General features: G+C 40.0%; 1 protein-coding gene across 2 annotated transcripts in view; it reads right to left on the reverse strand.

The window, feature by feature from the left end:
- OBI1 (ORC ubiquitin ligase 1) overlaps nucleotides 1-27,190 on the reverse strand; it is a 64,110-nt gene that overhangs the window by 3,685 nt on the left and 33,235 nt on the right. The gene's annotated exons all lie outside the window — the stretch shown is intronic.

Raw genomic sequence — 27,190 nt, forward strand, 5'->3', positions numbered from 1 at the left:
GAGCAGCAAACAGAAAGGAGAGTGATGCAAACCCACCAGGCTGTCGGCCGGCGCCTGTGAAGATGTACAGCCTTCAAAACCTAGAGGAGTAGTTCTACTCTGTGTGAATGGTTCACTATAAATCCGAATCAACTCGATGGCAACAGAGCTGCCAGAAGCTCAGGACTGATTCAAAAGAGGACACTGAGCAAAGAATATCATTGGTGGAGGTGAGGTGGATCTTGGCAGAAAGCAGAGAATACCAGGAAGATGTTTCCTTGTGTTTTATTGACTAGGCCAAAGCATTTGACTCTGTGGATCACAAGCAGCTATGGGCAGTCATGCGAATGAGAATTCTAAAACACTTTATTATGCTCAAGTGGAACTGATACACGAATGAATCAAAAGGCAGGTGTGTGAAAAGAGCAAGAGAACACTGCACAGTTTAAAATCAGAAAAGGTGGGTGTCAGGGTTGTATCCTTTCAACATACTTAGTCAATCTGTTTGCTGAGCCAATAATCAGAGAAGCTAGATTATATGAAGACGAATGCTCTCTTAGGGTTAGAGGAAGGCTTATTAACAACTTTAAGAATCTCAGCCTTAAATATGGATTACAACTCAATATAAAGAAAACCAAAATCCTTAAAATTGGACCAATAGAGAAAATCATAACAAATGGAAAAAGGGTTGAAATTGTCAAGGAATTCATTTTGCTTGGATCCACAATCGATGCTCATGGAAGCAGCAGTCAAGAGATCAAAAACTGCATTGCGCTGGGTCAACTGCCGCACAAGACCTCTTCAGAGTAATGAAAAGAAAGATGTTACTTTGAAGACTACGGTATCTGAAAGGTGGACAATGAATAAAGAACGAAGAAGAACTTTCTCATTTGAATTGTGGTGCTAGAGAAGAATATTTCAAGTTCTGGGGACTCCTAAAAGAAACACTAAATCTCTCTTGGAAAATTATGGTCAGCATGCCCATGAGCAGCAAGGACTGCAAGCCTTTGTCTAACCTCCTCCTTCAGACACATTGTTTGGAGACACCTTGCCCCTGGAGAAGCACTGCATGGATGGTAAAGCAGAGAGAGGGGCAGCAAAAGAGGGAGGTCCTCAATGAGACCGATTCGTGTAATGGCTGCAACAATGGGCTCAAGCCTGGGAACAAGTGTGAGGGTGGCAACCAACTTGATGGCATCTAACGACAGCAGCAGCAATAGGGAACTAGAGCTGGTGGGCAAACTAACAGAATGTGAAGTCAAAGCCAAGGAGCTGATGAATGAATTAATCAATCTCTGTACCTACCCACCCCGCCCCCCACCGTCTCCTACATTAGCGTATAAGTCGTAGGAAAGCAGGGATTGTGACTGTCTTTTATCAATGCTTGAGGAGAAAAGTGGGCCTGTCAATGTCAATGATTTATAGTCTCAGAAACCCTGTAGAGGGTTGATACAACTCAGAATTGACTTGATAGCAGTGGCTTTGACTTTTTGGTTTGCTGGTTGACCCCTCCTCAAACTCAATCACTAACTGAGCCACTTCTAGTGACCCAACAAGGCAGAGTTGAACTGCCCTTTGAGTTAGTTTCCCAGGGTTCAAATTGACGCTTTGTGGCTCAGAGTCCAATATGTGTTTAACCCCTTGTACCACCAGCCCATTTAAACTAGTGCACTTCTTGATGCATGGCAGTTCTTCATTAATTCTTTGTTTATTAAAGGTCAATTTCTTCCTTTAAGATGCACCAATCAATACCTTACTAAATTTACAAGACAGAGCTAACACCACAGGAGAAGCTAACAGTTCTTAGGTCTTTTATACCTGTAAGTTGCTTCATTATTAAACAAAATCTGATTTGTACATGACATTTCACTTTTGACACCAAGGAAAGCAACAGAAACTGATAAAACACAGGGTAGCTTTTTTACTGATTGCCATTCTACACTGTTCTACAAAAAACAAATGAATCCATTTTCACCTCTGAAAAAGAATGCAAATAAATGAGACTTTTCAGAGGCGTTAGGAGAATTTATTTTAGTGGCTAGCTTTATTTTCTTTGATATTAATTTTACCCCTATAATCTTGAACAAATGATGGCGGCACCAAAAATTGGGTGGCACCTCAGTAATTACAAATTCTTTAAAAGAAATAACAAGTGTCTAAAATAAAAACATCTTGTTTTTTGAAACATCTGCTTTTTTAATAGACAATCTTGGCCTAAGTATTCTCTCACAAGTTGCCCAAGAGATAGAAGAGAACCCTAGGATAGAGACAGCCCCGGAGAAAACTTCCCAAAGACTCGGAAGAACTGCAACATTCACTGAGTGTCAGAGCCCAGTGTCACTTTTTATCAGTGTTTCTTTGTCTAATTCTAGTCTCATTAGGGCATTTAAAAAATTAAACTTGGCACAAGGCAATTAACTTTACCATGTAAAGATGATCTGATACTACCAAAGAAAAAGACAATGAAAACAGCTTATTTACCTTTGAATTTTAATACTCTTATTCATATGAATTCTAAATATGTCCAGAGTACATAATATTAAATGCATCAATGCCAAGGCAAGCCAGAGGGATTTCTAAAATCATTTACCATACTTCCTCTGACTGCACACATTTCAAAAAATGGAATATTTTTATAAACATTTCATTAGAGACCAAGAGACTTTGATTTTCCAAGGAGCAGTGATGGCTAAAGGCTTCATTGTTACAGAGAAAACACTGTAGAGCTTTCTGGGGAACAGAAACTGATATATATTATACCAGGACAAGGAGAAATTTAAGAGGATTTTTCAGCTTGCAAAGTTAACTAATTGTATATTCGGGATGAGAGTTCCCCTTGCTATAATTCTGCTTTTTGTCTCTAAAAGAATTCTGAGAAATGGAAGTCCTATTGGCTAGAATTTTGAGGTATAAAAGTATACCAACAATGAAACATACAACTTTCCTCTAGATCTTAAACACTTCCTCTCCCCTCCACTATCATGATCCCAATTCTACTTTACAAATCCAGCTAGACCAGAGGATGTCCACTGGTACAGATAAGAGTTGGAAACATAGGGAATCTAGGACAGATAAACCCCTCAAGATCAATAGAGTAGCAATACCAGGTGGGGAAGGGGATCTACATATAACCCCTTCCCTGGGGGATGGACAACAGAAAAGTGGGTGAAGGGAGACATCAGATAGTGTAAGACATGACATAATAATAATAATAATTTATAAATTATCAAGGGTTCATGAGGGGGGGCGAAGCAGGGAGGGAAGGGAAAGAAATGAGGAGCTGATACCAAGGGTTCAAGTAGAAAGCAAATGTTTTGAGAATGATGAGGGCAACAAATGTACAAATGTGCTTGACACAATGGATGGATGTATGGATTGTGATAAGAGTTGTATGAGCCCCCAATAAAATTTTTTTAAAAAAGGAGGGGAAAATCATATAGTAGATGCCAATAAAAATCTTTCTTTTTAAGCAAAAAAGAAAAAAATAATAGGCCAACAACTTCAAATATGTGGAAAAAGTCTAAGAATAAAGTAATATGAAAAAAAGAGAAAGTAATAGCATCTCTAAGAACAAAGAGGATATAATTCTTAAGACATTACCTCACGGCTCAGGAGGAACAGGGATGTGTGTGAAGGGGTCAGGAGAAAAGAATAGTAGCAAAAGAAAGGTATTGAAGGAATCCTATAGTCAAAAAAAGAGAATAAATTCCAGAACCACAAAACACCAGAACTAAATAAACGCTAGTGCTACACTACCATTAGCTAGCAAAACCTTGCACATTCACTTTGCCTCTCTGGTTCACAATAGCACCATTAATAGAATCCGGGCACTGAACTAGATCAGGCGTCAGCAAAGCAAGGCTCCTTGCTTCATTCTGTCATGTTTTAATCTGGTAGTCATGGCTCTGCTGCTGGGAATAAATATCACTGGAAGATTTGCCCTATCACCAGTCCCCTTTGTTTGTGTAAAGAATGTTCAGTCACTGAAGAGTTTAATATGAACAAGTTAACAATTCATGCATTGCAGTTCACAAGTGGCCTATACTCATATAATTCCCTTTTCTCAATGGTGTTTTAAATTCTGTACATTTGGCTAAACTAATGATACTATCAATGCGTAGTGGTCACATATTGGGTCGATAACTGCCAAGGTCAGCAGTTAAAAACCACCACACAGCTCTGCAGGGGGAGGATGAGGCTTTCTACTCCTGTGAAGCTTTGCAGGCTCTTGAGACTCATGTGGGGAGTTCTACCCTGCCCTGTAGGGTCACTATGACTCAGCATTGACGATAGCAGTGGAATAAGGCTCCAGGGCATGACTGATAATGTCCTTGACCAGCAAATGGAAGAGAAGATACAAAGTCCCTGAGAATACAAGGAAGCTGATGGACTTTGGGCCTCTACTTTAACCTTACCTCAGTACAAGAACAGTTTGTTCTAAGGATGTGGCAATGTATGATACTGACCCTCCCCACATGATTGCTGAAGACAAAATGGGTGCATCAGCAAATGTGAAGAAAGCTGATGGTGCCCAGCTATTAAAATGATATAGCGTCTGGGGTCTTAAGGCTTGAAGTTAAACAAGCAGCCATCTAGCAGGGAAGCAACAAAGCCCACTTAGAAGAAGCATGTGTGATCATGCAGTGTCGATGGGAATAGGTATCAGAAGTTCAAACATAGCAACCAAATTGATGATAAGAAGCATAAGCAAAGTGGAGACTGAAAAAAATTACCTGTAAGATAATTGGTCAGTGCCTCACAGAAGGGCCACACAGAAGGGATGATATATCCAGGGTGAAACATAGCACTGTTAAAACACAACTAAGTTCTTTAATATAATATTCCAACCTATTATTATGGTTTTAGTTTTACTTCATAAATCCTGTTAGACCTGCGTAAGTGCATTTGTATAATTAAGATTGTTCAATGCCTGACGTCCAAGATAGACAAACACTTCAGAAATAGTAATGGGAGCAATGATTCCCTGAAGGTTCGGAAAGAGAGGGGGGCAAGGAGGAAACTGATAACGATGATGACTGTATAACCCCACTCTAGAGCAACCAATAGGAGAATGGCAGGTGAGTGGATACATTGGATAGTGTAATATATGGGCGGGAAAGGAATAACAACAACAATAATATAATAACAAGGGTTTGTGGGGGAGGGCAGGGGAGAGGAGAATAAAGGGGAGCTGATATCAAAGAGGAAAATTTTTTGAAAATGATGGTGGCAACAATTGTACAAACATGCGTGACCTAACTGAACTATGGATTTTTTTTTGTAATATCTGTAAGAGCTCCCAATGAAAATGAAAAACAACAACAAAAACCAAACATAACATGACAAGGATGTCTCTAACATAGTGGTTCTCAATCTTCCTAGTGCCACGACCTTTAATACAGTTCCTCATGTCCCCCCAACTATAAAATTATTTTTGTTGCTACTTCATAACTGTAAATTTGCTACTGTGATGATTCGGACAACTCTTGTGAAAGGGTTCTTCGACCCCCAAAAGGGTTATGACCCACAGGTTGAGAACCACAGCTCTAGGTGAACCAGAGACATATATAAGCCATACATGTATGAATAGATTTTGGGCTTGCACTTACTTTTATCCCCAATCTAAGGGCAATTATTTCTTTTGGAATGGTCCTGTCTGATGACTGAACTCACGGAAGGTCACTGAAGACATGGGCGCTGTAGGAAAGTGCGATGAAGAAAGTAGAGGCTGCCCAGCCTCCAGAAATAAAAGTCTGGGGTCTTAAAAGTTGTTTTCAAACAAGCACAGCCATCTGAACGTGGCGTCAACGAAGTCCACATGAAGAAACACAACAGCCTGAATGATCCAAGGATTATAAAAAATGAATCCAAATCTACAGGAGGGTAAGGTATCAGAGTTTAAACTGTTAACACTTGGTTTGCAGAAGGCGATAGATGGCAGTGGAAGCCCCAAATTCATTTCTGGGGTTCACATATGGATTAACTCTCTGGTGAATTCTGTATTACAGCTGAGAGATGTGAACAGCCCTGTTAACAGACAGGTAGCACAGTAAAGTTGATTATGGAGGATGCAGTTAGGTCAAAATGTATTATCTTTCCATTTGATCTCCCCTTTGACCGATTTTATAGCTGTTTCAGTTAAAACTATTTTCTTTTTTTTCCCATTTTTTTTAATTTTAACAATTTATTGGGGCTGATACAATTCTTTTCACAGTTCATACATATACATACATCAATTGTATAAAGCACATCTGTACAGTCTTTGCCCTAATCATTTTTTTCTCTTTTCTTCTTTTACATTTTATTAGGGACTCAAACAACTCTTACCACAATCCATACATATACATACATCAATTGTATAAAGCACATCCGTACATTCCCTGCCCCAATCATTCTCAAGGCATTCGCTCTCCACTTAAGCCCCTTGCATCAGGTCCTCTTTTTCCCCCCCTCCCTCCCCATTCCCCCCTCCCTCATATGCCCTTGGCAATTTATACCTCGTTATTTTGTCATATCTTGCCCTATCCGGAGTCTCCCTTCCCCCCTTCTCTGCTGTCCCTCTCCCAGGGAAGAGGTCACATGTGGATCCTTGTAATCAGTTCCCCCTTTCCAACCCACTCACCCTCCACTCTCCCAGCATCGTGCCTCACACCCTTGGTCCTGAAGGTATCATCCACCCTGGATTCCCTGTACCTCCAGCCCTCATATGTACCAGTGTACAGCCTCTGTCCTATCCAGCCCTGCAAGGTAAAATTCGGATCATGGTAGTTGGGGGGAGGAAGCATCCAGGATCTGGGGGAAAGCTGTCTTCTTCATCGATACTACCTCACACCCTAACTAACCCATCTCCTCTCCTAAACCCCTCTATGAGGGGATCTCCATTGGCCGACACTTGGGCCTTGGGTCTCCACTCTGCACTTCCCCCTTTATTTAATATGATATATATATACATATATACACATACATATATACATATACACATATATACACATACATACACACACTTACATCTTTTTTTTTTTTTGCATGATGCCTTATATCTGGTCCCTAAAACTATTTTCAAACGAAGGGGAAGTCTGCGTGGGTTGAGACCCCGTGAGTGCCCTCTGACCATGGACTGAGGCTGTGAATAGTCTTGCTGTCATGCAGAATGTGACACAATGGAGAGTGCATTATTGTGGAAGCAGTGAGGTTAAACATGCAGCACCCTGTCATTTGATCTCCCTCATGGTCCACTTAGATTTCTTCTACTTTTCAGTATTTTCTGATTTATTTTCGATTGAGGTTTTATCTGTGTTACTTTGTTATTCTTGCTATTTTTAAAAGTTTTTCTGAATATGAAATCCAGGATACATGAATTTAAAGAGACAGTAACTGGATTAATGGTTCCTTTGGAGTACGCCAGGAGAGGAGGAATAGGGAGCTAAAAACAATGAGTAGAAGGATGAGGAAAATATTCTGAAATGTACTGTAGTGATGACTGTGCAACTCTTCTTGAGGTGACGGAACTATTTAATTGTGTACATTAATTATATGCCAATAAAACTGTTAGAAAAAAACCTGCTATAATTTGAAAGACACTAGATTGGTTAGGTATTAGGCTAATTCCAAGGTCAGTGGTTCAAACCCATTAGTTGCTCCATGGGAGAAAAATGAGGCTGCTTACACCTGTAAAGATGAACAGGATTGCTATTAGTCTAAATCAACTCAATGGCTGTGGGTTTTGTTTGTTTGTTTGTTATTGCATACACCCTGAGGCATGACAATGAGACATGTGATAGATACCTAAATGATGGTGCTCAAAAGAAGCACCACTAGCAAAAATAATGGTACGTGTGGAGCTAGTCAGAATTGACTCCTGGCAATGAGCACTTTTGGTTTTAGCTTTTAAATTCATATACATTTATGACTGATAGCAAAAGAGTTAATATTTTGACAAAAATCTTGAGGTCACAGAACAATTGTGATTTTTCTGCAGCAATTAAGGTTATGTTGCCCAATCTTAGCAAGTATGGTCATTTTTATGATTCTTCACTATTGTGCACAATGAGGATTACCAAAACTAAAATATGATTGATGTGTGAGAAGACCAAATAAATGAGTCTTAACTTTATTATTATTTTAAATGAACTATCACACTTCTTCTTAGATTGATTTTAGTGTAGACTTGCCTGTTTACAAAGGATTCATATTGGCAACACAGTGTATGTTTTATTTCTATCCCTGGATTTCAGAGATACTGGAAGTTTCTCCTTTGAAGAAGTGGAATTTCAGAGGGAACATTTTTTTTCATTTCCCATTTTCCATTCCCTAACTACCTTCTTCTGAAGCACAATCTATAAGTTAGTAGAGATTCAATGGGTTCACAAATTCTTCTTTCTGGTTATACATAAGTGAGTAGCCTAGAATTGGAGCTGTTCAAGATTGTTTTGACAAAAGGGGAAAAAAGGAAGGGGGCCAAGTGCTGGATCCCACTTATGTGCATGTGGTACCGGGCAGGTAAAACACAATATATCTACTGCCACTAAGTTGGTTTGCAGTCACAGTAACTTCCAACGACCATAAAACTCTGCAGGAACAGACAGGTCCTTTTCCCCAAGTTATGGCTAGTTGGTTTCAACACTGTGGTTTGTAGCCCACCGCACAGCCATGGAAATAAGGTGAGAAAAGCTGACGGTGCCTGGCTATCAAAAGATAGAGCATCTGGGGTCTTAAAGGTTTGAAGATAAACAAGGGACCATCTGGCTGAAGCAACAAAGCCCACATGGAAGAATCACACCAGCCTGTGTGATCATGAGGTGTCTAGGGTATCGGGTGTCACACATCTAAGATCCAGAATAAAATCATACCCAATGTGAATGGTGGTAGGGGCATGGAGTGGAGATCCAATGCCCATCTGTAGACAATTGGACATTTCCTCACAGAGGGGTCACAGTGAAGAGATGAGCCAGTCACGGTACAGTATAGCACTGATGAAACACACAACTTTCCGCTAGTTCTTTGGTGCTTCCTCCCCCCCACTAGCATACCTCAATTCTACCTTAAAAATCGAATTAGACCAGAACATGCACACTGCTACAGATAAGAGTTAGAAACACATGGAATCCAGAATAGATAAACCCCTCAGGGTCAACAATGACAGTAGAGATTCCAGGAAGATTAGGGGAGGGTGGGCAAAGAAAGTGGGACTTGATCACAAGGATCAATATATAACCCCTTCCCAGGGGGACCAACAAAAGAAAAGTGGGTAAGGGGCGATGGAGGTTGATGTAAAATATGAAAATAATAATCAATAACTTATCAAGGGTCCGTGGGGGAGGGAGGAGAGGAAATGGGGAGCTAATATCAGGGGCTCAAGTGGAAAGAGAATGCTTTGAAAATGATGATGGCAGCATATGTGCAAATGTGCTTAACACACTGGATGAATATGTGGATTATGGTTAGAGATGTAAGAGTACCAATAAAAGTATTATTTTAAAAAAGAACAAAAAGAGAGGGGTGAGAGTAAAAGAGTAATGGAGAAGAGAAACTACAGCCTGTACCCATGTAAAATGCCCTTTAATATGTAAATATGGACACAATAGATGTATGTAAATATTATGATTAGAGCTGTATGAACCCCCAACAAAATGATTTTAAAACACCCAAAATCATAGTTTTAAAAAAAATAAGGATATATATAGTTAAAAAAAAATAATGGGGATTTCCAGTGGCCTACAAATGGGCCTTGGGTCTCCACTCCGCACTTCCCACCCTCATTCGCTATGGTAAGATTTTTTTGTTCTGATGATGCCTGATACCTGATCCCTTCAACACTTCCTGATCACACAGGCTGGTGCATCTTCCATGTGGGCTTTGTTGCTTCTGAGCTAGATGGCTGCTTGTTTATCTTCCAGCCTTTAAGACCCTAGATGCTATATCTTTTGATAGCTGGGCACCATCAGCTTTCTTTGCCACATTTGCTTATGCACACATTTGTCTTCAGTGATCGCATCATCCCCTTACAGAAGGGTATTGGGGAGGAGACTAGCCAGTCAGGGTGCGATGTAGCAACGATGAAAAATAAAACTTTCCTCTAGTTCCTAAATCCTCCCCCCTAACACCACCACTACCATGATCCCAATTCTACCTTGCAAGTCTGTCTAGACCAGAGGATGTACACTGGTACAGATAGGAACTGGAAACACAGGGAATCCTGGGTGGATGATCCCTTCAGGACCAGTGGTGTGAGTGGCGATACTGGGAAGGTAGAGGGAGGGTGGGTTGGAAAAGAGGAACCAATTACAAGGATCTATATGTGACCTCCTCCCTGGGGGATTGACAACAGAAAAGTGGGTGAAGGAAGATGTCGGATAGGGCAAGATATGACAAAATAATAATTTATAAAGCATCAAGGGTTCGTGAGGGAGGGGAAAAATGAGGAGCTGATGCCAGGGGCTTAGGTGGAGAGCAAATGTTTTGAAAATGATGAGGGCAGTGAATGTACAAATGTGCTTTACACAATTGATGTATGTATGGATTGTGATAAGAGTTGTATGAACCCCTAAAAAAACGATTTTTTAAAAAAGAGAAAAGAATGGAGGGAAAATGACAGAATAAAATTCATCATCATGAGACATGATTTTTCCAGCAAAGAATGTAAGAGGACAAGTTAATTGTTTTATGGACACAATGCAGTAGCAGATGAAGTATAAATTTCATAGTAATCTACATCCTCAAACTGGGCTAAATATTAACTATGCCTATTTCTTTATTTGTAGGAATATTAAAGCACCAAGGTCTAGAAAGGGTATACTGAGTACAAAGACTGTCTACATAACCAAGTTGACTAGAATTATTGTAATATTTATTAATATATACATTTGTCAGGAAACATAGGAAATAAGAAAACAAGATGTGAAAAGTTAAGTCTGTATACACAATGTCAATATTTATTAAAATTGACCATGGGCTAGATATATTTTGGAAACTTCCAACTATTATTTATTAAGGTGGCCTTGAAGGAAAATGTAGTATAAACAAAGCCCCTTGCTATGTGCCTACCCAAAGAATATGGCTATTATATAACTCAAAGTATGAAATGGATAAGGGAAACGAAAAGTCCTTGTATGCTAAATAACTAAAAATGCATGTGATCATATCATCTTGCCTCCTAATACGCAAACCATAGGCATCTTTAACTACAAGGAAAATATTTAAATATGTAAATGAACATAACTTTGAATATAAATGTTGGGGAACTGAACTTCACACAGGTACCTGTCTCAGGGTCTAATCTTGATCAAAAATAAAATCATAAGCTATGTTAAGTCACATATTATTCTTATCACTAAACAGAAATTGCTTTAGCACTTGCAAGTCTAAGAAACATTACAACTTCCCCCTGAAACAAAGTTTACGTGAACAGTTGAACTAGCCAAATAATTAAGGTCCTGAGAGAATTCCTTTTTCTTCACCTCCCAAAAGTACTGTTTAAAAATCATGGCACACCCTGCTTTGTAAGTTAAAAAAATTAATAAAAATTACCATAACATTATAGTTCTATTTTTCACTAAAGAAAGGTTTGTTTTTTGCATGTTAGTTAAAAATTGTGCTGTGAAAAATATTTATATGCGAATACATATAAAATGAACTAAAGAATTTTTGTGGTAAATCTCTAATAAGAGTGAAGCCAAAACAACGTAAGGGTCGTATAGAAATAAAGAAACAAACAGTGCTTCATGCTGGCTATTTGTCCTCGCTGCCACTCCGGCATTGGGCACTTGGTCTGATTCTCGGTTTGGCAATCGTAGCCAGTTAGTGTCCACTTCCGAGGCTGCTCTCCTCTCTAGGTAAAATATGAGGCAATATGCAGTTACTCCAAATGGATGCCTGACCTTTTCTACACTGTCTGGAAGATGGGCTAATCTTTTAACTCTGGAACAAATTCCACTCTATTTAACAAATGTATTCCACTTCAATCCCATCCAGAAATGTTGCAATTTTTTGCCCTCAAAGAAAAAGATTAACCTTAAAGTTGTCATGGTAAGATTATGATCATTTATATAATTTTAAGTAGTTTAAAGAGGAATCAAGGATTTAGTACCTTCTCCCAAATATAATAACAGCAACAACAAAATCTTCAAAGTGTAAAAATCAATGGAAACAAACACATTTTTAAAAATCTCTGGAATAGTATACATCTATACTTTTCCTGGTAGCAGAATTTTTCTTAGCATAAGACACAATCTGAAACAAAATTAGAGTTTTGAATTGTTCAGCCATAGCCAACACCGCCAAATTGTGACAGTCCAGAATCTGTGGAATGTGGGTGCCTAGAATCATCATTGGAACAGAAAAAAATATGGGCCAAATCCGTATCAAGGATGACTCAGTAGATCTTTCAAAAGCCCGATCAAAATTAGATGACTGGTAAGACTGTGGAGAGTGTGCTGATGTTCCGTCTCTGCAGAACAAGACGTTTGGTTGCTATGTGGTGTGCACCCTCCATGTCCTTGTTTTCTAAAAGGAACATTAAGTTTCTTGAAGGGCATCAATCTCTTTTTCCTGTTGCAGTTCCTGCTTCAGGCACTCCTATCTCACAAATTCTGGTCCATGTAGGTTTTGCTTTGTCAGCCATGACTAAATTGGGAAGAACTGGGAAGAAGACCTGAATAAAATAAGAACAAAAAATTGTTCTCTAACCACCCTGTAATTGATACTCAGATGACAGTTATTGCGGCCTAATGTGTGCCGAGAGGCGAGGAGCAAGATAAAAGAGGCAGAAGACATCATCCATGTTCTCAGCAGTTTATAATTTCTCTGACAACCTTATTACTAAGTCATTAGCATGCACTGCAGGCTCCTAAAATACCTTTTCAATACAATAAAGACAAGTTGACAGAAAACTGCAGTAACTGTCTATCCCAAATTAGCTGACTACCCAGAGAAGGGCCCCTCAGGCGCCTAAGGGGCTGTCACAGTCTGGCCCCAGGGTATCGTCAGGCTCCCATGACAGTCTACAAGTGCCCCTTCCGGGAAAACCAAAGGGCATAGCAGAATCAGTCATTGAATCAGGCTGGGGTCAAATATCAGGAATCACAGCATTTGTCAGGGCAGAATTGAGAAAAGCAAAAAAGGCCAGAATAGGTCAGGAAGGTACACAGTCAAGGCCAGCCAGATCTAAAGTGCTAACGTTTCCGGAAGCACAAAGTCTGGAGTAGGTTCAGTGGTACTGGCGTGGGCTAAGAGACCTGTGAACTAGAAAGGGGACCCCACCTTCTAGGCAAGGGCAGAAAACCCTGGTTCAAAAAGGTGCAAGACAAAAAAAATAATGAAAAAATCTGCTCTCCTTATTTGGAGAAAAGGTAAGAAATCTGACATTCGGCTCCCATCTCCCCTTTACTTCAGGCTTAAAGGATGTTCACAGTGGAACTGCCCAATCAGTCCCTTTTAAGTGGGAACTGTTCTTGGTGGGTGTTGCTGAGCTGTCGCATAGCTAATCCGTGCACAACAGAATGAAATGCTGCTGAGTCCTGCGTCACCCTTTCGATACAGCCACTTTGCCACTCCACCCAGTGTAAAGCTTTCCTCTTTTTCGCTGCCCTGCTACTTTACCAAACATGACAGCCTTCTCCTGGTCTCTCCTGACATGCCCAAAATATGTGAAACCAAGTCTCGTCATCCTTGCCTGTGAGGAGCCTCTGAGGCAGTGTTGCTTCTGACAGCTTGTTCTTCCTTTTCGGCAGATTGCGGTACTTTCTTCCCCAGCACCATGATTCAAATGCATCAATTCTTCTTAGGTTTTCCTTATTCAACGCACCACCTTCATATGCATATGAGATGTCCTCAGAGTAACAGTCTTGCTTTTCAACACTTTAAGGCTGGAGGTCTAGTACAACAGATTTACCCAATGCAACACATCCTTGGTCTCCTGACTGCTGTTTTCCTGAGCACTGACTGTATGGAAGCAAGGACATCCTTGACAATTTCGTAATTTTCTCTGGTTATCATGATTTTTGGTTTATTACCCTATTGGTCCAGTTGTGAGGAATTTGGTTTTACATTGAGTTATACATACATACATACATACATACATACGTACATAAATATACATCAGTAAAAATAACTCTTCGCTCCAAGGAGCTGACAAATAGCCAGTTAAGACTAAGTAATCATAAAACTTGGTCACTATCAAATGTAATCATGAAAGTAATAGGGCAAAAAGGTATAAGAACAAGAGGAAAATGTTCCTTTGGACTAAGGAAATCATGGAGGATTTCACAGATAACTGGAATGATAACTGGACTAGATCTTAAAGAATTGGTAAGAATAAAAAACATAGTTTTAATGGTATGTGTTTCACATATCATATCATTTAACTGCTCAAGCATATTAATATTCGCGCAATCATCACCAAAATCAACTTCAGAAAAATTTCTTCTCATATTCACTATTGTTAATGCCCTATTTCCCCCATCCTCTCCTGCTGTGCCCCTCTATTGTTACTGTCTCCACAGATCTACCTATCCTCGACTTTATATACAGAAAACCATACAAAACACAACCATACAAATTCATACAAAGCAAATAAACAAAAAAAACATCAAAAATGACTAAACAAAACAGAAAAACCTTAAAGAGAGTGAAGAAAATTTTAACAATTGAAACAACTTTAAAATGGGTCAAAAGAATATCCAATGATAGGTTATTATATTTAACTGAATTACAACAGCCATAATCGACTTTACAATGCTCTCATGTCATCAGACAGCAAAGCTATTTACATAGCTTGAATATATTCATAGAGGATTCACCAGACTTAACCCACGTGGGGACTCTGCAAGTGGATGTTGGGCCTCAACTGTCATCCACAACGTTTTACAAACTAAGTGTTCGTAATTTAAGCTCGGATACCATTCTTCTTAGAATTTAGATGTTATTATTTACAGTTCTTGGCTCACACAGACTGGAGTGGGCTTAGTTAATGCCTCACCCGGCTGCTTGCTTGAAGATAAACTTTTAAGAACCCAGACGCCATTCTTTCTGATAGTTGTACCCCCTTTGGCTCCTTCTCCCTTTGCTATAGCACCTACATCCCCAGTGATGTCTTCATAAAGGTGAACATTGAAGAGGGCCAGGTCATAAGAACTAACTGTTCTGAGATTGGGAATCGTATCAAGTGTGAGCCCCCGAACCACTCATATGTCTATGGTTTATATGTCTCTGGTTCACGCTGGAGATATCATTTTAATTTTATGATAGTGAACATTATAAATCATCCTCCTGGGGAATAAGGTGAAGAATTTTTTAAAAGATAGGTTAGCAGGAAGGATCATGCAGCGTGTGAGAAAAGACATGAGCCAACAGATAAAAGAAGACTATACCATAAGGGATCTGAGCCCAGTAGAAGAAATCCACCAAAGTAAAGCATAACAGGAAGGGGCAGGAAGGCAACAGAGTATCACCAAAAGATTTTAAGCAGGTTATACAATTGATGTATGTATATGTATGGACTGTGATAAGAGTTGTATGAGCCCCTAATAAACCGTTAAAAAAAAGTTTCAAGTTATTAATGAAATATAGTAAATGATACTTGACAAAACAATAAAACATAAGATATTTCTAAAAAAAAAGATTTTAAGCAGGGGAGTGACATGATCAAGTTAATATGCTAGAATTCAGGTCATAATAGAGCAGATACTCAAAGGGCTGGAGTGGAAAACAAGGGTAAGCTGTCAAGTGGGTCTTTTAGTAGGATGGCCAAGAAATAATGTTGGTCTACACTAGTGAAGATGGGAAGATGGAATGATAAAACACACTAAACCACGAGGTATGGACTGAGAGGAGTGGGGAAGATCAAGGTTTCTGTCACAGACAACTAAATGAGTAGCAGAGCATTCAGGAGTGTAGCAGCACGAGGATGGACAACCTTTTGTATCTGGGAAGGGGCTGCAGAGGGGAACAGACAATGGATATAATTTAGGCATACACAGAAAGGCTTTTCTGTGCTACAGTTTATGCTAATAACACACACATTCTCTCCTTTAATCTGCACAATGGTGTAAAGTACCCAAAACCAAACCAAACCAACAAACAAAAACCTCATTGCCAGCAACTCATAGTGACACTCCAGGACAGAGAACTGCCCCAAGGGTTTCAGAGGCTGTAAAAGTACACGTAAGGAGAAAGCTTCATCTTCCTCCTGAGGAGCAGCTGCGGGATTTAAACTGCACTTAGCCATGCAACGCGCAATCCACTCCACCACCAAGGCTCTTACACTGTACGACAGTACAATAGGGACCTGATAACCACATTTTACATTGGGGAAAAAAAGGCTCAGGAGGTTACGTAGTTATTTTTCAGTTACTTATTTATTCAACAAATATTTATAACATGTTTCGTCGTTCTTGGCGGTGCATTAGCGTTAGGCTGCTAATGGCAACATGGTGGTTCAAGCTCATCGTGATTATAGTCTTGGAAACCCTATGGAGAAAGTCTACTCTACTGTTGTGATAGGAAGTGACTTAGTGGCAGTGGGCTTGATTTGAGTTTTCTAGAAGAGAAGCTTGGGTCTTAGAAGTGAAGAAACCAAGCAGCCAACTTCTCACCTCCATAGAGTTTAGAGTAGAGAATGAAGGAAACACACATCAAGCAATTAAATGAACAGGCTACTGTAACATTCATTGAGCATTAACTATGGGCTCTCTTATACGTTCATTGCAAGTTTTAACTCATTAACTTCACTTAAAACCTAAAAGATTGGTTTTACTTTTGGCATGATTTCACAACAGCCAAAGACAGAAGTTAAATATTTTCTCCTATCACAAAGTTATTAAGTATTCAGTCCGAGGAATTCTGGCTCCAGAGTCCACTATCATAATCCCCACATGATGCTTTTACTAGTAGGGTATTATAAAAGAACAAGCGAACAGTAAGCGGAGAGCTGCAGAATGCTAAAATCTAAAATAAGGCCTCTTTGAAATCTGATGATAGGAACCTGCCACTTAAAGATCTAGAAGCAGACACTCAAGCAGAAAAACCAAACCTGTCATGTTGCGGAAACAAGAGATAGCCAGTATTCATATAGCATAAGGCAGTGCAGTTAAGAGTGAAATGAGGTGAAAAGGGCAGGTGTAGGCTAGTCTGTGAAGTCTTCAAATCCTAGTAAAGAACCTGGATTCTATTCCAAAAATGCACTGGAGAATTTTGGGAAGGAGGTATAAAAATTTTAACTCATAAGACAATTTTGATCACAGTGAAAAATTAATTGGATAGGTGACAGAGGGCTCTTGTGAAATTTGAATTCAGGCAGTTCGTTTCAAGAATAGTACTTTTACCCATTATACTATGTACTGATGCAAGGCATGGGGCTTCGGATAAAGGCACAAAATAGATGTATGAATCTAGGGTTCAGGAAGGACACTGAAGTCAAAGATTTTACATTGTATTTTGTTATTTCTGACATGCAAGTATTAGTGACTCATAGCATGGGACCACATGAGATGACACAAAGAACACACATATAGCAAAAAAGTAAAAGAAGACCATGAAGCTAAGGAAATGGAAGGTAATCATGCATGGGGGCAACCAAAAAGAGGGGCCCTCAACAAGATGGACTGACACAGTGGCCACAAAAATGGGCTCAAATGTAAGAACAACCGTGAAAATGGTGCAGGTCCCAGCAGTGTTTCTTTACATTGCCCACAGGTTTGCCATGGATGGTAGAGATTCAATGGCATCTAACAACACCAAGGGGATGGCATGGAAGCCATGTCTGAGACATCCTCTAGCTTAAGGAAAGGAGAATACAATTCCACACCAGTCCAATTCTCATGACACAGCTTACACATGCCTCTACCCTCCAACCTTATTGATCCAATGTATTTTGACACCAGCCCCCCCCCCACCATTTCTCACTATTTCAATCATTGTTACAACAGCCGCATAGAACTCACAGACAATACGCATGATTAAGAGATTTTAAGGAAAGTTAACAGTTATAAGAATCAGAAATGTTAAGGATACAGATCTTTGCAGCACTTCTCAGTCATGCCAATAGACATACTCGGTCTCTGCTCTACTTGGGGAAAATGTTATAAAACTCTCTTAGCAATGATAAGTGTCCGAAGGTCATCCTGTACTGCAAGTCAGCCTCCTGCCTAGAGAAACATGGCTTTTTCTGTTCTATGGGCCAGAAGTTCACTATTCTGCTATGGTCCACCACTTGGATCTCAGCTCTTTCTTTTGGATTGTCATGTCTCTACCCTCTACATCTGAGAGGGTTCACTTTATACATAATAAAATGGTAAAACTGACCAATCTGCAAATTAAGAGTTCTCTACAGCTTATTTGTAAGCTCCTACCCAGTCATATACAGGAAGGTGTACAACGGCTAATGATAGAAGAAGAGCAATACCAGGTAAATTCACTTCACCGCAGAAGTCTATTCTTTGCTTTTCAGACCCCAACAACAGAAGGTAATGGTTAATATCCAGTTTCCTGGAAACTTTATCCTCCTATAAAAGAAGTTGACACCATTTGCCTGTCAGTATGTTGTACTATGATGGCCGGTGCGTTACTGTGATGCTAGAAGTTATGTCACTGGTATTTCAAAAGTCAGCAGGGTCACCCAAAGTGTACAGGTTTCAGTGGAGTTCTCAGCTTAAGAACAGATTATGAAGAGACTTGGCTGCCCACTTTAGAGAGCCATAGAAAACCTTATTTCAAAACACTGTCAGATACCGAAGGCCTAATGAATGGAAGCAGAACATTGTCAGAGTAGTGCCCGAGGATGGGTCCCTGGGGACCAAGGGCACTCAAAATGTGAATGAGTAGGAGCTGCTTTCTCACAGTGGAATGGATCACAGTGACCTGAATGTAGTAAAATTTGAGACAGTGGAGCCTTCAGGATTTCCATTTACTATTTGGGCAGAACACAAGGAAAGTAGACTAAAATCTGCTAATGGTCAGAACTTAAAACATATGAAGTATGAACTTAGGAAAATTGGAAGGTGTCAAAAATCAAAGTGTATAAAGATTAAAATCCTAGGCCTTAATGAGCAGAAACAGATTGGTATTGGCCATTTTAAATCAGACGATGATGTGATTTACTGTGACAATGAATCACACTATCACATGATTTATTGTGACATTCCTCGATTGTATTATTTAAGAATGGCATAGTATTCATTGTGAAAAAGAACATGCAAAATCAATCAATAAGTACAACACTATCTGATAGGATTCTATCTTTCTGCCTTCAATGAAATCCAATCAATACAACTATTATTCAAATTTATGCACCAACCACAAAAACTAGTGATGAAGAAAGGGAAGAATGTTACTAAGAACAATCAGAAATTGATCAAACATGTATTCAAGATGTATTGATAATTATTGGAGATTGGAATGCAAAAGTTAGAAACAAGAACTGTACATGGAAAATATGGTCGTGGTGATAGAAACCTATTTGATAGAAATTTGCACGACCAAAGACTTGTTCATAGCAAATTTTTTCCCCACAACAGAAAAGCCGATTAGATACATGACTTTTCCAGATGGAATACACATAAATCAAATTGACTATATCTGTGGAAAGAGACACTGGAGAAGTTCAACATCAGCAGCAAAAACCAAGCCAGGGGCTGACTATAGAACAGATCATCAATTGCTCACATATAAGTTCAGCTTAAAGCTAAAGGAAAAAAAAATCCACAAGAGCAAATATATGATCTTTGTGTCTATCCTACCCACATTTTGTTAACAATCTTTTTGTTAATAATCTTTCAAGAACAGATTTGAAGTATTGAACACTAAAGATAGAAGACCCGATGAGCTGTGGGAGGACCTCACAAACTTTTGTCATGAAGAAAGAACAGGTCACTAAAAAGACAGGAAAGAAAGAAAAGATCAAAGTGGATGTCAGAAGAGTAGATCTGACACTTGCTCTTAATCTTCAAATAGCTAAAGCAAATGGAAGAAAAGGTGAAGTCAAAGAATTAAGTAGGAAATATCAAAGGGCAGCTCAAGAAGATAAAGCTAAATATTATAATGAAATGTGCAGACCTAAAGATAGAAAACCAAAAAAAAAAAAGAACAGGTTCAACATATCTGAAACTAAAAGAACTCAAAACATTCAAACCTAAATTTGTGTGTAGTTATACAATTTAGTGTCAACTTGAGAATATTAAGAGTGAAGGGATGGAGTTTAGCCTGTCAATCTGGTTGCAGCTTGATGATCTCATTTGGAGGCATGACAGAGGTAAATAAATAGCTCACTGAAGGCCTGACATACTCACTCTCTCTGCTTAGTCTTCCTGCTGAAAAGACACATGGAGCTATGCTGATGGAACCAAAGCCCTGGAACTTGATGGAGCCACATGGAGACCCACACCAGCCCTGAGATGCTTCCAACGCCACTGGATCCACAAGACTTTCCACTCACTGGCTTATGATCTTCCTGAATTCAGCATCATTGCATGTCTGCATGAGTCTAAAGAGGGATTTATGGACTAGTATCAACATATGGATTAATATTGAACTTCTGGACTTGATCTGGACTGGGCTGGTATGTTTTCTTAATGTACAATTGCTCTTTTGTATAAAGCTCTTTCTTATACACATGAGTGTCTATGAATTTATTAGTCAACTCAGACAAACATAATTTGCAACACTGAAAGATTCTATGGTAAAACTACTGGATGATGCAGAAAGCATAAAAACAAGGAGGAGGAGGTGGCAAGATGGTGATCAGGTAGGCAGCTCAGGCTGGGAGCTCCGTGGAGCTTGCTGAGTAGGGAGATCTGGGGGCCAAGTAGGAGTTCCAAGGCTGTAAGTTAATTCCTGTAACAGTACAGGGCACTTCCCTGAACCAGGAGCTGACTCCCACCCCATCTCCTGAACCTATGGCGGAGTCCCGAGGACCTGGTCCTGCCGCAGAAACTGGTCTGGACCTATCTGCCTGTGCTACTATGGACTGCTGTGGCCAGCTTGGCTGTGCAGGCAGTTTGATACCCCAAATAGCATGGGGCCCTCCTGCTGCCCGTTGGCAGCTCTATCCTCTAAGATCAGCACTATTCTTCCTAACATTTCCCTGTTCCACAGCCCTCTAACAGACATGGGTGGGCCCTATTTCCCACCCAACCACCTGACCCCAGTGACTAGTCGGGAGCAGATGACCACCACCGTCATCCCATGAGCTGCATGCTCCCGTGCCTGAGTCAGCACTTGGATCCAGAGCATGGCCGGCAGAGCTGTGAGCAGCCCCTAAGGAGGCCCGAGAGTTGCTGGAGCGCACGCAGGCTGACCTCAGATCCTGACAACTAAGAGGGCTATCCAACTTGCCCTCCAAACAACAGATTTCCTTTACGCTAGGGTAAGAGGGAAACCTTGGTGGGACAAAGGTAAAACACAATCCCTCAGGGCAGTTGGTACAGACATTCACACCAACATGTCAAAGAGAGAGTCAAGGGCTCTCTAATACCCGGGGAAAAGGGCACCAAGTTCCTCCAAAATGACACATAAACAGTTATCTCTCTAAACAGCTTCAACAAGGAAAGAGGAAAAACAAACTCTAAGGTCAGAAGATGACCTGAACCTAATGGCAGTCAAGAGTGCTGTTTAGAATCATACTAGACATGAGGAAAGCAATACAGAATAAGAATGAAATGACAGAGGAGATAAAGGCCGTGTACCAAAGGGAAATACAAAAGCTAAGGAACCAAAAAATCAGTAGCAAATTCACTAACAACACCAACAGACTTGAGGAGGCAGAGAATCCCACCAGTGACCTCGCGGATAAGCAGGCAGACTTCAACAAATGGGAAAAGCATTCAAATAAGATAATCAGAGAAGCTGAAGAACACCTGAGAATCATGTATGATGTTATGAACCAGAACAACATTAGAATTTTTTGACTTCCAGAACAAGTCACAATGAAGAAGTCATCAGCAAAAATAGCGAGGGAATTCTTAGAGAAGAAAACTTCTCCAGCTGAATTAATGAAAACCAGCATCCATACAGGAGGCCAAAAAACACCAGCTAGACCAGTAGTTCTCAAGCTGTTGGTTGCGACCACTTTGGGGGTTGTACGACTCTTTCACAGGGGTCACTGATTCATAACAGTAGCAAATTTACTTTTATTAAGTAGCAATGAAAATAATGTTATGGTTGGGGGGTCACCACAACAAGAGAAACTGTATTACAGGTTCTCAGCATTAAGAAGGCTGAGCTCTGAGCCTAGACTGAATCCCAAAAAGAAGTCACCACCACACATAATAGATAAACTATCCAGCTTTGAGGAAAAGGAGAAAATCATAAGACCAGGTAGAGGAGATAAAGCAGTCACCTATAAAGGCACCCACATACCCTAATAAAATGTAAAAAAAAGAAAAGAGGAGAAAAAAATGATTAGGGCAAAGACTGTACAGATGTGCTTTATACAATTGATGTATGTATATGTATGAACTGTGATAAGAATTGTATGAGCCCCAATAAATTGTTTAAAAAAAAAAGGCACCCACATAAGAAGATGCTGATACCTATCAGCAGACACTATGAAGAAGAGCAAGTGGAGTGACATTCTGAAAATTGAAGGAAAACAAGCCAAACCCAAGAACATTCTATCCTGTGGAATTACCTATAAAGATGAATGAAGAAGTAAGAGTCTTCCTGGACAAGGGAAAACTAAAAAAAAAAAAAAAAAATCAGTTAAAAGAAACCCAGCCCTACAAAAATCCAGTATGGGCAGAACAACACTCACCGAGCACAAATAAGAGACTGCCACATAGAACAACTCCACACAGAGGTCAACAAAGAGAAAAGCACTCTCAAGATAGCATTGGTTTATGGTGAAAAGAAAGCAAGAATGAATGAACCACACACACATGTACAACACACTGTTAAAATGGGAGGTAGGAAAAAACCCAACACAAAAGGTACTAGATGACATCAGAGTCCACTAGATGTAATAACCCCGAATGTAAACAGAAAACTCAACAATAAATGACACAGGCTAGCCGAATGGCATATAAAATACAACTTGTTGATCTGCTACCTATACGAGACACATCTTAAGTTTAGAGATAAAAATAGACTAAGAATCAAAGGTTGGAGAAAAATATGCCAAAATAACGGCAATTAAAAAAAAGCAGGGGTTGCCATAGCCATTAACAAGAGATAAAAGAGGGCACTATATAATGCTCAAGGGAAGAGTAGACCAAGAATCAGTGAGCATAATAAACATATGCACCGGAGAGAGCTGCACAATTCTTCAAATACTCCAAAAGAAAAAAAGAAATCACAGGCTCAACATTATAATAGCTGACTTTAATACACCGCTTTCTGAGAAACACAGATCACAGGGAATGAAGATTAACAAGGAGGCTACAGATCTAAACATTACATTTAGAAGAATTGACCTGGTATTTTCAGAGCTCTCCATCTAAATGCAAAGAGTTCACCTTCTTCTCAAGCCCATGTGGCACATACTCAAAGATAGACCACATGCTGGGACGCAAGTCAAATCTGTGTAAATTCAAGCACATATAGATCATACAGACTTCCCACAATGATCACTATGAGACTGGAAATCAACAAAAGGATGATTAAGAAAACAAGGGCAAACAATTTGAGGATGAATAACACTCTATTACAAAAGGAGTGGGCACTGGCCCAGATCAGAGATGAAATTAGGAAGGAAGAGGTGAAACTATCATTATTTGCCGATGGTAAGATTTTTACATATGAAAAATCCCAAAACTTCCACAAGGGAGTGCTGGTAGCAATAGAATAATATGACAGAGTGGCGGCATACAAAATCAACAAACAGAAACTTATCAGACCGCTATACACATCAGACAAGACCACAGAAGAGGGGATCAAAGGGGTAGTACCCTTCACAATAGCCAAGCACAAATCAAAATATCTAGAGATATACCTGAGTAAAAGAACAAGATTTGTACAAGGAAAACTACAGAACAATATTACAAGAAATCAAGAGTCACCTCAACAAATGAAGAGTATCCAATATTCCATGCTTGTGGATTGGAAGACTCAATATAGTAAAGATTTCAGTTCTGCCTAAGGCACTATATAAATTTAATGTAATCCCGATTCAATATAGTACTACACATCTCTAAAAAACAGTGATGAATACATGAAACATATTGTCGCATGGGAAGAATTGGAGGGAATTATGCTCAGCGAAGTTAGTGAAACAAAAAAGGAAAAGTACAACGTGAGTCCACTGAGGTAAACTTAAAAAACAAAAGGGACATAAGGGAAAAGCAACTATATGCATACATTCCTGTGGTGAGGTCCAGGCATGATGACAGGGGACAGACCCAATCCAGAGATACATATGGCACCTAACTAAAAAAGAGGGAGAAAAAAAAACAAACCCAAACACATATGGGTAGTGGGGGAACAGAGAATGTCAAGGTATTGCTAATATCACCACAGGAGAGGGAGAGAGGGACCAGAGTTCAATCTGGTGCACCAATATGTGAGTGCAACATGCTTGCAATAGAGAGGTCTGCGGGCCCAGACTACGTGGACACCCACCCCCGCACTCCGCCCAAAAGAATGCACTACAGAGGAAAGCACTGAAACTACAGCTCAGGGAAAGGGGTACACCTGGCCAGAGAATAAACTTGGAGGAAAGAAGAAAGAGAGAGAATGTGGTAGTCACCTAATCTGGTGTCGATTTGAGGATTAAGACTGTAGCAGGGGTGGAGTCTAGCCTGTCAATCTAGAGTTAGCCAATGAGACCTCTGTGTGGGCATGGCCTTCTCCTGAGAATTCTGAGAAATCCAGTACTTCCTCCTTGGAAGTGGGAGACACTCTCTCTGACACTTCATAGCAGACATAGCAGCTGACATAGCAGCTGACAAGAACACATGGACCCACCCTGATTCAGAGACCCTTGCCAGTGCTGAGATATTTCCAATGCCACTGGATCCAAGACTTTCTACCCACTGGCCTGTGATCTCTTATATTCAGCATCCGTGCATATGTTTCGTGAGTCTGAAGAGAACTTTATATATTAGTATTGGACATATGGGCTAATATAGGATTTATGGACTTGATCTGGACTGGGATGTTTTCTGAATGTTTAATTGTTCCTGTATATAAATCTCTTTCTTATACACATATGTGTGTCCATGGATTTGCTTCTCTAGTCTACCCAGACTAACACAGAGTAGAACACATTCTGGCCCAGAAAGCCCCAAGGACAATATTCTAGCTCGGAGCAACCAATGAACAGAGAGGACCACTGGGCCGGCCCCACCACAAGACATGATGTCCCTTACTGACGCATAGTGCTACTGGGGACAACACTGGAGACACAGTGTGGAAATTGTGCCTGATCTGACTACACCACACCAGGGCGAAACACAAAGGGCATGCATCAGAGCAGCAGGAGATCAAAGCAATGAAGTTACCAACTAGGAATACTGAAAACAGACTCTGGGGCCAGGGTGTGGCACTCCATCAAACTCGCCTAGAAAACACTCAAAAACAGACCTGGAACTATTTATAGGCTTTTCTTTTTGGTTGTTTTGTTTTGCTTTTGTGCTCATTATTGTTTTTGCATGTCTATCTAGATGAGCAGGATAAAAATTCCGGAGGAGAAAACAATGGGACCGACAGTTCTGGGAGGACATGGGAGAGGGGGAGGTAGGGGAAAGAAAGGGGGAGTGCCAACAAACCCAGGGACAAGGGAGCAGCAAGTGATCTAAAATCGATGTCGAGGAGTGCTCAGGATGCCTGGTAGGGTTTGATCAAGTGCAATGTAGCTGAATGAAGGTCAAACATAATAGTGGAACAAGAGGGAAGTAAAAGGAACTAGAGGAAAGAACTAGGAGGCAAAGATAGAGATCTAAATACTGGCATATACATATGTAAATATATTTATTTATAATGATAGGGAAATAGATCTATGTACATATATTTATATTAAGTATTAAGGTAGCAGGTGGACATTGGGCTTCAACTCAAGTACCCCCTCAATGCAAGAACACTTTGTTCTAATAACCTGGCGTTCTGTGATGCTCACCTTTCAGACATGATCGCTGAAGACAAAAGGGGTGCATAAGCAAATGAGGTGAAGACAGTGATGGTGCCCGGCTATCAAAATATATAGTGTCTGGGGTCTTGAAGGCTTAAACATAAACAAATGACCATCTAGATGGGAAGCAACAAAGTCCACATAGAAAAAGCATACCAGACTTTGTGATCATAAGGTGTCGATAGAATCAGGTATCAGGCAACAAAGACCAATAACAAAAAATCATATCAATGTGAATGAGGCAGAGTAGAGAACCAAAGCCCATCTGTAGACAACTGGACAATCGGATATCCCCTCACAGAAGATTCACAAGGAAGAGACAAGCCAGTCAGGGTGCAATATAGCACTGATGAAACAGACAAGTTTTCTCTAGTTCTTTAATGCTCCACCCCTACCCACCCCCACTATTATGATCCCAATTCTACCAAACAAATCAAGCTGATCAGAGCATGTACACTGGTACATATAAGCACTACCAACACAGGGAATGCAGGACAGATAAACCCCTCAGAACCAAATGAGAGTAGTGATACCAGGAGGGTAAGTGTAAAGCAGGGATAGAATGGGGGAACAAATCACAATGATCAACATATAACTCCCTTCCAGGGGGATGAACAACAGAAGAGTGGGTGACGGGAGACAGTGGTTGGCGTAAGACATGAAAAAAATAATAATTTATACCTTATCAAGGTTTCATGAAGGAGGGAAGGTGGGGGGGGGGGGGAATGAGCTGACACCAAAGGCTCAAGTAGAAAGAAAATGTTTTGAAAATGATGATGATGGCAACAAATGTACAAAATGCTTGACACAATGGATGGATGTATAACTTGTAATAAGAGTTATACAAGCACCCAATAAATTATTTATAATAGAAGCAAATATATAAAAATAATTTTAAGAAAGGAAAAAAGGTCTTATTGGCATATATTTCATACATCATACAATTTAATCATTTAGTAATGGTAAGACTTGTGCAATCATTACCATAATAAATTTCAGACTATTTTCATCTCATATTCATTGTTGCTAGCTACACACTTCAGCCCATACTCCCTTGCCATGCCCTAGGTATTTAATAATCTATTTACATTCTACAGATTTATCTAACCTGGATTTCATAGAGATCATGGAAAACACAATCAGGAAGCAAGCAAGCACACA

The sequence above is a fragment of the Tenrec ecaudatus genome, chromosome 11 (genome assembly GCF_050624435.1).
Source record: "Tenrec ecaudatus isolate mTenEca1 chromosome 11, mTenEca1.hap1, whole genome shotgun sequence".
Lineage (NCBI taxonomy): Eukaryota > Metazoa > Chordata > Mammalia > Afrosoricida > Tenrecidae > Tenrec > Tenrec ecaudatus.